This window comes from Lichenostomus cassidix, chromosome 7 (assembly GCF_008360975.1).
Source record: "Lichenostomus cassidix isolate B80296 chromosome 7, HeHo_3.0, whole genome shotgun sequence".
NCBI classification, from domain to species: domain Eukaryota; kingdom Metazoa; phylum Chordata; class Aves; order Passeriformes; family Meliphagidae; genus Lichenostomus; species Lichenostomus cassidix.
This window is the reverse complement of record NC_139488.1, coordinates 12,601,045-12,614,112: the sequence shown is the minus strand read 5'-3', so window position 1 is coordinate 12,614,112 and position 13,068 is coordinate 12,601,045. Positions and strand designations below refer to the sequence as shown.

The following is a 13,068-nucleotide window of genomic DNA, read 5'->3' as shown; positions in this document are numbered from 1 at the left end:
CGTTAATTTTGGAGAAATATGTCAGCACAGATATAGGAGTGTTTCCAGTCTGTGGCACCATAGTACTTTAAAAGCATCTACTGACTCATTGTTATAAATACTAATAAAACACTTCTGACATAAATCTAAGTTCTTAGCAGGGGGAACGGGCCAAGTATCTGTTTTTCACCTAAATACTGTATGGTAGAGTTCTTTCCAAACATAATGACAGTGCTTTTCTTTTTCTTCCATATTATTAACTCTTCCCCTACTGAATGAAATAAGAGGTAGTGATCCCAGCTTTCTTCCACTTGGATTTCATTTTTCTAGAAAAGTCTTGAGGCAGTTGTCACTGAAGTCAAACAAAAGCTGCATGTAGTAAAGGGATCAGAAACTGAATTCATACTAACTTAATAAACCAAGATCTGAGAATTCCCAGGGGAGGGTGTCTAAATTCAGGTGTGTGTATCTTCCAAATATGAACATATACATATATACCTCAGCTGGACTAAGACATTGTTATAAAAGTTGCTTTGTGATTTCAGTTTTAACAGGACTTTATAGCTTTACATTTTAAATATGTCATCAGTTTTGAAGTGGGGTGTTTAGATTGTTTTTCCATGCAGAAAAAAAGAAATGCTCAAGTCTTTAGTTTTGTTGCTTCTAGTGGATTGATTGTATTGTGGTTTTGACTACAGTGGATGAACTCTTGACTTGCTATGGGGACAAGACTGAAGTTTAGATTCGGTATTGGGATCCTGGATTTCAGTGTGGATTTAGCTGTAATTGCATGATAACATAATAACTCAGTGAAAAACCACAACCAAAACATCAAGCGGGCAGGAAAAGTTACCTCAAAGCTGAGCCCATGATCAAAAGTCACGCTGAGAGGCTGCTCCATCTGTAATGAAAGACCAACAGTCCACAACTTTGCTTTGTTGAATTTCTCAGGCTTGTAGAGGCTGTTTAACCACATTAGGAAAAAAATAGGAAATGTGAGATTCTTATTAGGCTGCCTTTGTTCTTTTTTTAAATCTTTCTTTTCTTTGTCTGAGAGAGAAAATGGTGTTGTTATTCACCAGCAGAAATGTGCCAAACATGAATAATTCTATGTGAATTTATGCAGTGGGTCGTGAGGTCTCAGCCAGCAGTTGTTGAATAAAGTGGCAACTTCAGGCAAGGAAATATTTCTGTGCTAGAGGGAGAGTATTGAAAGGAGAAAGAGATGAGGAAAGAAAAAATCCCTGGATAACGTGTTAATTAAGAAAACAATCTGCTTCCAGGGGTCAAGTATGAAAACTACCTTGTCTCAAAATTATGGGAAAGGGTTGTAATGGATGCTTATAAGCCAAACCACAGTTATTTTGTGTTTGTGGGGCTGAACATTTATCAACACATGGGTCATGTAAACACTTACGCTTTGCTCTCACTAGCATATGCATGCTTTCTTTCAAAGTTTTGCTGTTCATTTTACTTTAGATGGATGAGTTTTTCTCCCACACGTGACTCTCGAGTTGTAATATAGTGCATAGAGACTTGATCAGTGACTAAAGTAAATGGGGTTAGGAATAGAAGGAGGGTTTGAACACTGAGAGAATAGATTACTTCATTTTGGTCTGAGAATTCCAGTTATGTATCATTATGATTGAGAATTAAAATTCATTGTTTGAAACAAGAAGTTAATTTTTATTTTATGTTGTTTTTGCAGAATAATGTATTAGCATAATTAATGCCTTTTTCAAATGGGAGGCCATTTATAAAGTATGAAGCTTAGTGGTCAGAAAAGAGCAGTTCACATTTTGCATGCACTTACTTTCCCTTTTCTCATCACCAGAATCCATCGAGTATTCCTGGTTTGTTCTTCACATAGATTCACAGTTTAAACTGAGAATGCTCTCAGAGTGCAGGAAAGCAATAGGCTGCACATGTATGGGGTGTGTTGCTTTAATCATTATGAAGTATGTTTGCTGCCTGCAACACTGCTCCTCAGGGCACACAGACCTGCTCCACATTGCTGTTTGTGTACTAACGTCCCATTTACCTCCTCTTGCATCTGGCATCTCAGGGGCTTTTTGCTTTGGGTTTTTGGGGGCTTTGCTTTGTGTCTTATTTACAACTGTTGTGTAACGTTCTTCTGCACTGCTTCACAATTGTTGATTTTCATTCCAATGATGACTATATTCAGTGAAATAGAAGTAATTTTTTGTGTATATTTTGCTGAAAGCTTTGGAATTCTTAACTAAGAGAGGTGCTATATAAATGTAAATTGTCCTTATTAATGAATATAGCAAAAGCATTAGCATGATCAGTGTATTCTGTGAATGTAAAGTTAGGGTGGAAAAAAAAATTAGCTGGCAAAATCACACATTTCTTTGTAAATCAAGCATTTTTCTGTTTATTTCTAATTAGCCACAATTTTCTGTAATGCAAATGGCATCCCTAAGGATGGTGCAGCCTGCACAGCCACCTTGTGCAGCTGGTGAACTTACAGGGTCTTTGCCTGAGATGCTGTGCGTTTCCGAGCCTGTGGCAGAGGCTGAGTGATCTGTGGCCCATATGTTCCTGAAATGGGTGGTAAGTCACATCTCTGAGTTTAGTCATCAAGGCTGTGCCATGACAGTGCTAAGTTGCACTGTGGCAGAGCCTAGGTGTCAGACCAAAGCCAAAAGAGCAGATGCATAGCACTATTATCACTTAAATGTCAGGCATGTCACACGGTGAAACCCTTTCTCACATTTCGAATAAACAATTTCCTCTTTTTTTCCTCCCGTGAAGATGGTGCTGTCAAGTATATCCAAACACCCCAAGTACATCCCTGGAAAGGTTCTAGAGACTTTACTCAACTTATTTTCTCAGCCCAGAACTATGAAACACTTAAAGTCTGATGCCAAACTCATTGCCAAGTATAATTCTTCATTTATTTATGTGGCTTATCTTGGGGAATTTCAAAGTGCTGGTCTGACAAAAACGAATACAGTTTTCCTTTGTTTAGGAAGAATGGATTCAGAGCTGTATCTTGTTGCAGTTTGAAAAAAATATCAATAAAAAAACAGCACTGTTTTATTACATAGAAGTAAAGTCCAAAGCCCCAGTCTTATCCAGCTTTTTCTTTTTTTTTTACTTTTGGAGATGCTATGTGGGAACCCACTGTGCAAGATCTAAATTTCTAAATTTCTATAATGTTAATTACTTAATTGAAAAATAGATCTTCCTTGTTTCAGGGTGAAAACTTCCTTATGGCAACTTGCAGTCTATCAGAATGCTCAGTCTAGCAGCATTCAAAGCTGAAATGGGAAAATTAAACTCATACCTCTGTGCAACACTATGTCCCTCACATCTCACTCTCAGAGCTGGCCTGAGTCAAGAGAGAGGAGAGACACTGAGCTGTCTGCTTCTCCCTCTTGAGGGATCAAAGAAAGAAACTGCTCTGCATGTCCTAAGGAACCAAATGCCAAATGTAAGCAACTTGTAAGCCTAAGAGGAGGGTAAAAAGGGACTGGAGTTTTGAAATTTAGCAAAAGGAGTCTTTTTTATTAAAAGGCTAAATGCTCATCTTTTGGGCCAGTATGGGTCCCTCACATCCTGCTCAATCCAAGGCAATAGGAATCCAGAGCTGCTCAGAAAAGTATTTGTTGAAAAAGGACAAGCTGGGGTTGCCCAGGTGTGGCACTTGGCCCTGTGTGTCTCATATGCCAGAAGCTGAAGTTTTCTTGTTCTCAGTTCAGCATACTGTGGGCGTTGCTCATTGTGCATCCATTTACAGCACCCTTCATCACTGACTAACTAAAAGCAATCCACTGCTCTAGGAATGGATGGTCCTTTACTCAGGGAAGATTGTTCTTTGAGATGGCTATCATGGAGGCAAGGTGGGGATTGAATGAGGCTATGTAATATGTGCCCTTTGCCTTGCATTACTGTGGAAAGAGAAATACAGTCATGCATTGGAATATTTTGATTCACAAAGTGTGACAAGTACAAGCAAGGTATGTAGTCTCTCTTACCATACAGCCTCTTCTGCTTGGTGTCCTAAAATCATCTGAGCTGTTTCATTGTCCTGTACTACTCTACATCCCAAGACTCTCCTTTGATTCCTCTGGAATTTACTCTTTCTGAAACATACCACAGGGCCCTCTGAACTTTTGCATGCCATCTGGTCACTGCTTCCATAATGTTAAAACCAAAAACTTAGTGTTTGGGCAACTTGCTGTCTGTCCTGGCTGATGGATTTCTGACAACAGTTAAATTCAGACTGGTGTTGACAATACAGCAGAAGTTCCCTGGTTTCTGGTGGCTCTCAGTAGAACTGTCCTGCTCATGGAGGAAGGGCAGTCCAGAAACCCCTTTGGCCACCAGTTCCAGTGTAGATTGTGCCATTGGAGTTAGACTTGTACTGTGTAATTTGCTCCCAATACTACTGGCAGTTGTCCTCCTCAGGGTGAGTGAATGCTGCATATTCACTGTGCCAACCTGGGAAAATATTGAGTAACTGGACTGCCTGAGGAAACATTTTTAAACAAGCCTGGAGTTTATTTCCTACCTATGTGGGAAAAAAAAAAAAAATCTCCTGGTAGCATTCAAGCAAAGTTACTTTATTATTAGAGTTCACTCTGCTGTTTCCCAGGAACCTCTCATCCAGATCTTCCAACTTTGGGACCCAAGCCCTATCACTTATTTCTCATGAAAACCCAGATTTCATGGAACTCAGGTGACCCTGAGCACTTTGGAGCGTGTCTAAGGAGAAGGAAGTTGTCAAACTGCTGCTGCTGCCATGTAATGTGTGCATGCTTGTTCGAGGCCATGCATTCTTCAGCAGAAATAAATTCTGTCAGGAATAGTCACAAATCTGCCTGCGTGCATCCTGCTTGCTAGGGTTTGCATTTGGATCACCTCACTTATTGACAGATGTGTAAAATTTTATATACTGCACTCCCACAACTCCCCTGTGACTGTCCTGCTGCAGATGCTGGGAAGCCTGAGTTTTGGCAGCTGTGTTAAGCATTCAGGTTTGGGTTGGGTTTTTTCCCTCCAGCCCTGTCTTTTCTTATGTGATATATTATTGTATGGAATTATTTTACGTTAATTCTGCATATTTACTGGTAATGTCCCATTCTTTCAGCCGTTTGGATGTAAATGCAAAAGATAGGTCCCTGGAGAGAAAACCAGGTCTGTTACTGGGAAGATGAGACCATCCGAGAGGATAGAGTGAAATGCAGATGGTGTTGTCAGCCTCTTAAATGTACAAATAAAGACAAAATGAGATCGTCCATGCAGCTGGAATGAAATCATATCGCCTTGCATGTGTTCCTGCCATAGTGTATTTCCTAGTGTGAGCAAGAGATGCTAAATTCTGTCTTCTGCAGGATGTGATTTGACCAAAACCTCGTACTTGCTTCTTTAACCAGCAGCAGAATGATGTGTGTATTAACTTTTCTCTGCACTGTTTTTTTTAAGAAAACACCATTTAATTTTAAATGCTAATATGTGTGTGTGGTTAATTAAGAAGCTAGAATTGACTATAAGGTTGGTAAGCTCCAAGAAAGAGAGAGAAGGATCATTACACTTCTGGTCATAGATAGCTATTTGTGAACCAGCTGATAATGTGCAAAATTAACATTTTGTAAGGGGCATTTTAAATGAATGGTTAATGGCTGAAGATTAATTAAACTGGGTTGTTTAAAAGACATGCAGTTAAAATCTTGTTTATAGTCCAGTCACTTCTGTACTGAAAGTGCAAACCCTAATAGCATTTGGTATTTCCATTTAGTAGACAAGCAATGTAACTAGATATTTTATTTTAACAAAGAGGTCTACCTTAGTGGATACACAGTATGGGTGGATGGATATAGCCTTGTGTACTGTGTTTTCTTCTTCCAAGTTAACAGTTGTCTGGTAGCAGTACAGACAGAGAAATGCATTTCCTCTGAGAATTTGGTAATCTTAAATAATATTGTTAAATCTTACTTTAATTAAAGTGTAGAGGACATGATTAAGTCTAATGTGGCTCTGTTTTCCCACTACTCTCCAGTAGTCTGTTCTATTTCATACACTTCAGGGTTTTCAAAATACTCAGCTTTTCATTGCTCCAGGTTGTCTTCTGTCAGAACGAGTCTCTTTGGCCCCATCATTAGCCCTGCAGAGTTGCTCTAACTAAGGGAAAAAAAAAAAGAAATATGTTTGTTAGGTTTGTTCTATACTGCAGTTCTGGTTAAATGATGAATGTGAGCCTAGTCCCATTTCCCTGATTGAAGAGAAACAAGCAGAAGGTCATTATGCTGCTCACAGTTGTGAGGCTTGTCCTTCCAGCAAGTCCTTTGCCAAGAAATTGTTTGTTTTTCTTTTGTTTTCCCTTTCTCTCAGCCCAGTTCCCAATCTTTTTATTAACCATCTCCCGTTTTCTCCCCCAGCTTCTTGACATACTCATTTTGCCATATGATCTCCTAGCTTCTGGATATGCAAGTAGTTCAGAGAAAACCCTGGTGACTTGGCCTTGTGCAATCTTTGCTGTGTAGCCTGCTGTATGATGAATCTAGGTTGCTGACCTCGGGGACCTCACACTATCCAAAACCATGACTTTCAAAAAAATTCTCTCCTAATGTTTTTTTTCCTAGCTGCTACTAGTTAAATGGGAGAAAGGCATTCTTTTTTTCATTGTAGAGATAGTCTTGGTTTAGTAAAAGTGAAGGTGAGAGTATGGGGTTTTGTTGTGCTGGCTTTTAAGTCTGTGAATGAATCTGTCTGTTTTGGAGGTGGAAGAGTTTGGACATGAGGAGCACAGACCAGTTCAAGTGTATTAGTACCTGGATGTTCACACTCCAGGTGATGCATACGAGCTCATGGCAAGCTCTCTCCTGACTTCCTACTTCGTTGAGGTAAATTAGTGATCAAACTATTCTTAAAAAATAGTCAGAGCATAGTGGGACACAAAGAATCATTTCTGCAAAGTCTGAAAATATGAACAAAGAGTTACGTTTGGAGGAGGGGAAAAAAAGGGTTATCACTGGAGCAGTTCAAAATGCTGAGTAGCTCCAGTTAAGAGAGTAGTGATACCTGTCTAGCAGGGTTGGAGAAGTAACTCAGATATAACAGGGAAAATGGACATGGACTCACTGGAGACATGAGAATTTTTTTTTCAGTGTCTTCTCTTCTGTTTGAGGTTATGTAAGGTCAGTGAGGCCTGTGCTGACAGGTTCCCCTGAGTTACCAGTAGGGCAGCTCTCAGCCCTGCTTCTCATTAAGCAGTGAGGAGCATAACAGAGCCCTGAGAGTCTTCAAGCAGCATCCCACAATTTCTTGTACATTCTCAAAATACTCACTTGGTTTTCCTAGATCACCAGCAAAACTGCTTAAACCAGGTGAGAAGGCTGCAGCACAGGGACCCATGGGGTGCTCCTCAGACCCACCAGCACTGCCAGGTTCTGCTGCCACCAGGAACAATACAGGAACTCTAGTAGGGTTTTCCAGCATGACTGCTCATGTCCAGGCAAGGTGCTTAGCTCTGTATGGTATTCATACAGCTTAACTGTGTAGTGGAAACCTCACAGTGGAAATTGTTGTCATCGCTACACATTCATAAGATATAGGGAATTCTTCCTGTACACTGATGTTTCTGCAGTCACAGTTTACCTGGAGTTTACACTGGCACATCTTTAAGATTTTACTGCTAATTGCAGCATAATAAGATATAAAAGGTCTAAAGGTGCCACAGATCTGACTTCAGCATGAGTCAGTGGGAACCTTCTCTTGGATCTCAAGCATTCTCATCTTTCAGGCATCTAACAGCAGGATAAAATGACTGCTCCCAAAAATTATCCATGACCTTGTTCCCTGTTTGTGTCAAGATGCCAGGGGCAAAAAGTTACCCAAGCGCTTAGTTGGCAGCATTGTTGACAGAAAGTATAGGCAAAAGCATGAACCAGATCTTTTGATTAGCAGAAAACTGTAAAAACTGATGTTGTTTGAAAAGCTGAAAATCGCTCAATATTTTGCTAGCAAATATATTGGGAAGAATGATGAGATGTGATGGAAATGGCTTAATAGGCAACAGGATGCTGAATAAAAAGACAATAATTGTGATTATTGTCTGACAGCTGTGCAGAGTGTACAGTCGATGACAAACTCTAAAACGTGCTGTTTTTCAATCCATGATCACAAATCCACTGGCACAGACAGTAATCCAAGGGGTCAGAGTAAGCCAAGAAATAGTTTATTGTTTCATCAGCTCAAGTCTTCTGATGTAGTTAAGTTGGTATATACCCTGAACCTCTGTGACTGCCCTTACATTCCCACGAGGAGACCTGGCACCATCTGGAGTCCACGTGTACTGTGGCTAAGCAGCAGTTTCTCTGGCAGGTCGTGCAGCAGCAGGGCATTTGTTGACATTGATCAAGGTATCAGTATTGATCTTGGGATGGTCTGAGAGAATTGTGACTGTTTTGTGGAGAGTGATGTTAGACTCTCATGGAAAATGAAAGAAACTACTTGTCTTCAACTACATCGTGGTCTGCATCTGAGAGGTCTTTCATTAGGACAGAGGGACATGAGAAAATGATGTTGCTTCAGATAGTCACACTGGTTATCTCTTTTTATCACTAACTTGTCCTTGATGTCTGGAGGCCGTTTTTAGAAAGAGTGAAGGTGATTGCATGAAAGATTTTATACTCTTCAGTTGCCTGCCAAACAGGTAGCTGCCTTCATTTTTCCTTTCCACCAAACTGAAGTGGAGAAAAACAAAAAAAGAGCCCACAGTAAAAAAGGTGCAAGAGGAGTAAGTGTGAGGTACAGAAAGTGCTAAAATTGAAATCAATGTAACATACTTGTAGAGCAATAAATGTTCTGTTAATTTATTTTTCTCCTTCTTGTTTCTCTCCAGTTTCCTACCTGTGTACCAGTAGGTCAGTGTGACAGTTTTGCAGTGTCACAGTCCTCTGTTCAACGTGCGCTCTGGGAGGTTGTTAGCCCCCTCCCTTCAGTGACTTGGAAGCAGTAAGGAGGAACAAGAAAGAGACAGCTAATGTTTTAAAATTTCAAACAACATCTTATCATTCAGTCTTTGACCCATATTTATGGTTTAATGCCTTCAATCACTTAATTTTAATCTTATATAAAATTGTACAGCATAATAGTATCTGAGGGGCATTTCTTCTCAAACCAGTATTAGCTGGAACATGTCCTTCAGCACTGGAGTTTATCTGTTATAAACACTTCTGCCCTTAGGCTTAGATGCCTACTTAGTCCTGCATATGGTTATTACCTTGTAAATGGGAATAAACTGTAAATGATCATTATGGTATTTACATAAATGCATATAAAACAATTATTTTGAGACTGGCATGTAAGTTTAAGCATGGAACATGTTTCTAATGCAAGTGTTGTGCATGGCCTGGCAATTGAAAAGTAAGCAGCAAGGCACCTTCAGAAGTGTGGAACGCACATTACAACATGGTTGGTCTTGTGGAGAGGCGGGGAGAGGGCATCTGTTTTCTATGCCTGAGTCACCATAATGCTCAGTAACTGTCTGAAAGGATTGCCTTTAACTGTGCTGGAAATGTGCTGCAAACCAGGGGACGTGGGCTGCTTCTGCTCTGCTCTGCTCTTGGGTAATGGCAGAGGAGGCTTCCTCTGTCTGCAGTCCCTGCTTTGCATGTCAGCAGAAACTTCCATAACATGGCAAAAGGGTGTGAGGTTGTGCCAGGAGGGTTGGGGAGCAGCATCAGAGCAATAAACCTGTTCCTAATTGTTATTGATTGGTAATACTCAAATGACAAGCAGTCTGTAGTCCTCCACCTGAAAAAGGTGTTGTTTTCTTCCTTTAACGTCTTCTGCTGTTACTGATTTGAAAAAAAATAAAGAAACTAAAAAAACACAAAAAACAAACCAAGAGGCAATTATTTTGCGCCTCTGTATACAATGGCAATGTTTAAGCAGCAGCTGCTTCAGAAAGGGAGAGTAAAGGGGACTGGGGGGAAGGGATTGATCTTTTCCTCCTTTTCTCTGTAAATACCACTGTCTGCATCAGTGGTGATGCTTTGACCTCCTTACTACACAGCTTGAGAAGTCTCTTGCTCTCAGTGACATGTTCTGGCTCCAAAAGTGAATAGGCAGGAGTCTCATTCTCTTTCTTTGGACGCTGCTACAAAGAGATTATCAATCTAAACATGATAGGGGCTCGAGAATCCCTCCCAAATTTAGGCTTGTTAGTCTGAGTACTGGTATTTTTTACATGTCTGTGTGGCATCTGAAACTGTTCTTTCATACCTTTTTGCCTTTAATCTGCACTCTGCCCACTATCTCATTGCTATTAGCTGTGGCAAATATACCAGATGTCTGAGCAGCTTCATTGTTCTGTTGTTTTTCTTTTCCAGACTCTAGTGCATAGATAGATGTTAATTTCTCTTTTGTGTAAAACTCGCCTCCGAGGAATAAGATTACCAGTGTTCAGTCTTTGGCCGGTAGATACTGAGGTCTCATATCTTTTGAGTGCTTTGTCTCAGTTAGCATTTCTACTAGCTCAGTGCATTTATAGTGAGGGTCTGTTTTTCTTTAATGCCCATGGAACCTTAAATTAATGTCCCTTGACTTAAGGAAAACAATTTTAACATGTTTTTAAAATGTTTTCTGTATTCCCAGGGTTGAGCAATGATACACAAAGACACCTGCTCTTCCAAGTGGGTGGAAATTGAAAATCGTGCCAAGAAAAATGCTGTTTCTCAGAAAAGATCAAAATATGCATTGTTTAAAGCATGGCATAAACAAAATAGATTATGTAAGAATCGTGGGCCCTTGTCTGGGATGAGATCACTCACTTTTGGGTCCATACCTTTTCTACTAACAGTACTTTGTGCTTACATCTAAAAGGCCATGCATGAACTACTTGTTTCCCCAGCAACTTTGAAAAAGATAGTTAGAAAGCTACAGGCACTGTAGGAGCACAGTTCCCACCATGACCACTGATGTGCTTGAGTAACACAGCAGTAGGTCCAAACCATTAAGAAAACATGTTTCTTTAAAATGGGTCAAAGAACAACTGATTGATTTACAGATAAGAAATGTGAACACTTTGGATTTGACATTTTTTTAAAGTACAAAATATGTCATTTGTATAGTTACATAAGACAGAAATTGTAAATTTATGTTGCACAATCTGAAAAGCAAATGATACCATGTGGATTTGTGTTTGCTGTTCAGAAAGAAAACTGATACGCAAGTCCTGTTTCCATCAAAGTAAGTGGCAAAATCTCTGTTGATTGAGATGGGAAATCGGAATTGATTCCCCTGCCTGGTTCACCCTGGAAGAATGAAGTGATATTTTCTTTTCTGTTTTATACTTATTAGTTTCACAGCCAGGTTACTGTAACTTGAGCTTTTCTGCCATACTTCTGTGTGGCTGTTTTTGTTAACTGCATTTATTACCTTTTGGCCTGTTCTTTACATCATGCTATTGACAAAATGATTTTTACTTTTTTTTACCCCAAAGTTTAGAGCAGAGAATACGGAAAAGTCTGCAACATTAATTGGACTAGACTGCAGCATTTAAAGTAACCTATTCTATCGTCCATTTACCTCCCACATGAAATGAAAACTCTATTTTGATCTGAACTGTCACAGATAATTTCTGCACATAAAACACATCCAGAGACAGCTTTCAAATGGAGTTGTCACTTCTTATTTAGCAGGCTGGGGACTCTCTATTGTTGTCAAACCCTCTTTGCAAAAGCATCACTAACACACTGATTTGCACAGTTGTATGTAAGAGAAGGAATGGTTGTACAGCTTCCATGAAACAAAAAATTGTACGTAGCTGCTGAAATACTCTGCAGCTGAACTTACCTACTGTATAAGAGAATATTCCTTTTTTTTTTCTTTATGATTACTATATTTGAGCAGGTCTTCGTACTGTTCTGATGTGGGGAGGGGTTGTTTTTAATGGAATGGGGTTTTCATGTGAATAGTGACAATTAACATTTAAAAGCTAGTAACCAACATTCTGTTATTTTCCCTGACCTCTGTTGGACCAGAAGTTTGGCTTTAATCTCTTCACAAATTTCAAGAATTCTTAAGCAAGTGCACTGGGAATATCTCTGAGTTGTGAGTACAGAACTGCTGCCTCAGAGTGTATTCCAGCCAAGATGCTTAGGCAAGGCTGTAGGGCACTTGTTTCCAGACTGCTATTCTGATGGTGGCCAATGTGGCCATCTGGTGAGGCCGGCTGGAAGACCCAGCTATGGCATCACAGAAGAAGACAGCTTAAAACTTGAGAACTACTATTCTTCAGACATTATTTTCATAACATTCCATTTGCCTTCGAATGTGATATATTTTCATAAAATAAACTTGCCTCCTGGCCTCACTTGTATTCTCAAAAATCTATGCTTTTGGAATAGGCAGTTAAACAGTAGTAATGTGTGAGTTTTATTTCATTTTCTTCACAAGGTTGGAAAATTGACCAGGATTAGGGGGTGAAGAATTTGGTTAGTCCTTTATTGCTGTCTCCACAACCACTTATGCAGGATTAAACAGCAAAACACAAGCTGGCGGAATGCTCTTCTGACCCAATTCTGCACCACAGCACAGATAGGAGACTATCTGCTGATCTAACTGATAAGCATGACTTTGTCAAATCCAGATGGATGTGAAAGGAGTGAAACACAGATGAGGCCCAAGAGCCAGAGTCTTGCATTTTCTCTAGCTGCCTGAATCCTTTAGGTATCTTCACTCTGCAGCTGGGGCTGGGGGCCAGGACTGGGGGGAGGGAAGCTGCCTGTTGCAGTGTGGAATCTACAGAAAAACGAAACTAAAAGCTAGCACCTTAAATATTACTGGCCAAAGCAAATTGCCTATTTTAAGGACCATATCTTCTGCAATGAAGCAAGTGATACAGAATGGAAATCACATTCTGATTTCTAAGCTGTATGCCAGAAGATTTGAGGCTTCTTTGTTCAGTTTTTGTGTCTCAAACTCCCTCCTGGAGAGTGGTGTGATGGGGAGGGGGTTTCTCTGTTCCCACTTTTGCCTGTAAATGTACTGTATTCATTAATCAAATTTAGTGGCTATCCCATGGGGAGCAGTGAATTAGATGGGGGGGAAGGGGTA

General features: G+C 40.0%; 1 protein-coding gene across 7 annotated transcripts in view; it reads left to right on the top strand.

Moving 5' to 3' along the window:
* Window positions 1-13,068, top strand: part of PARD3B (par-3 family cell polarity regulator beta) — a 398,314-nt gene that overhangs the window by 317,571 nt on the left and 67,675 nt on the right. The window lies entirely within an intron of this gene.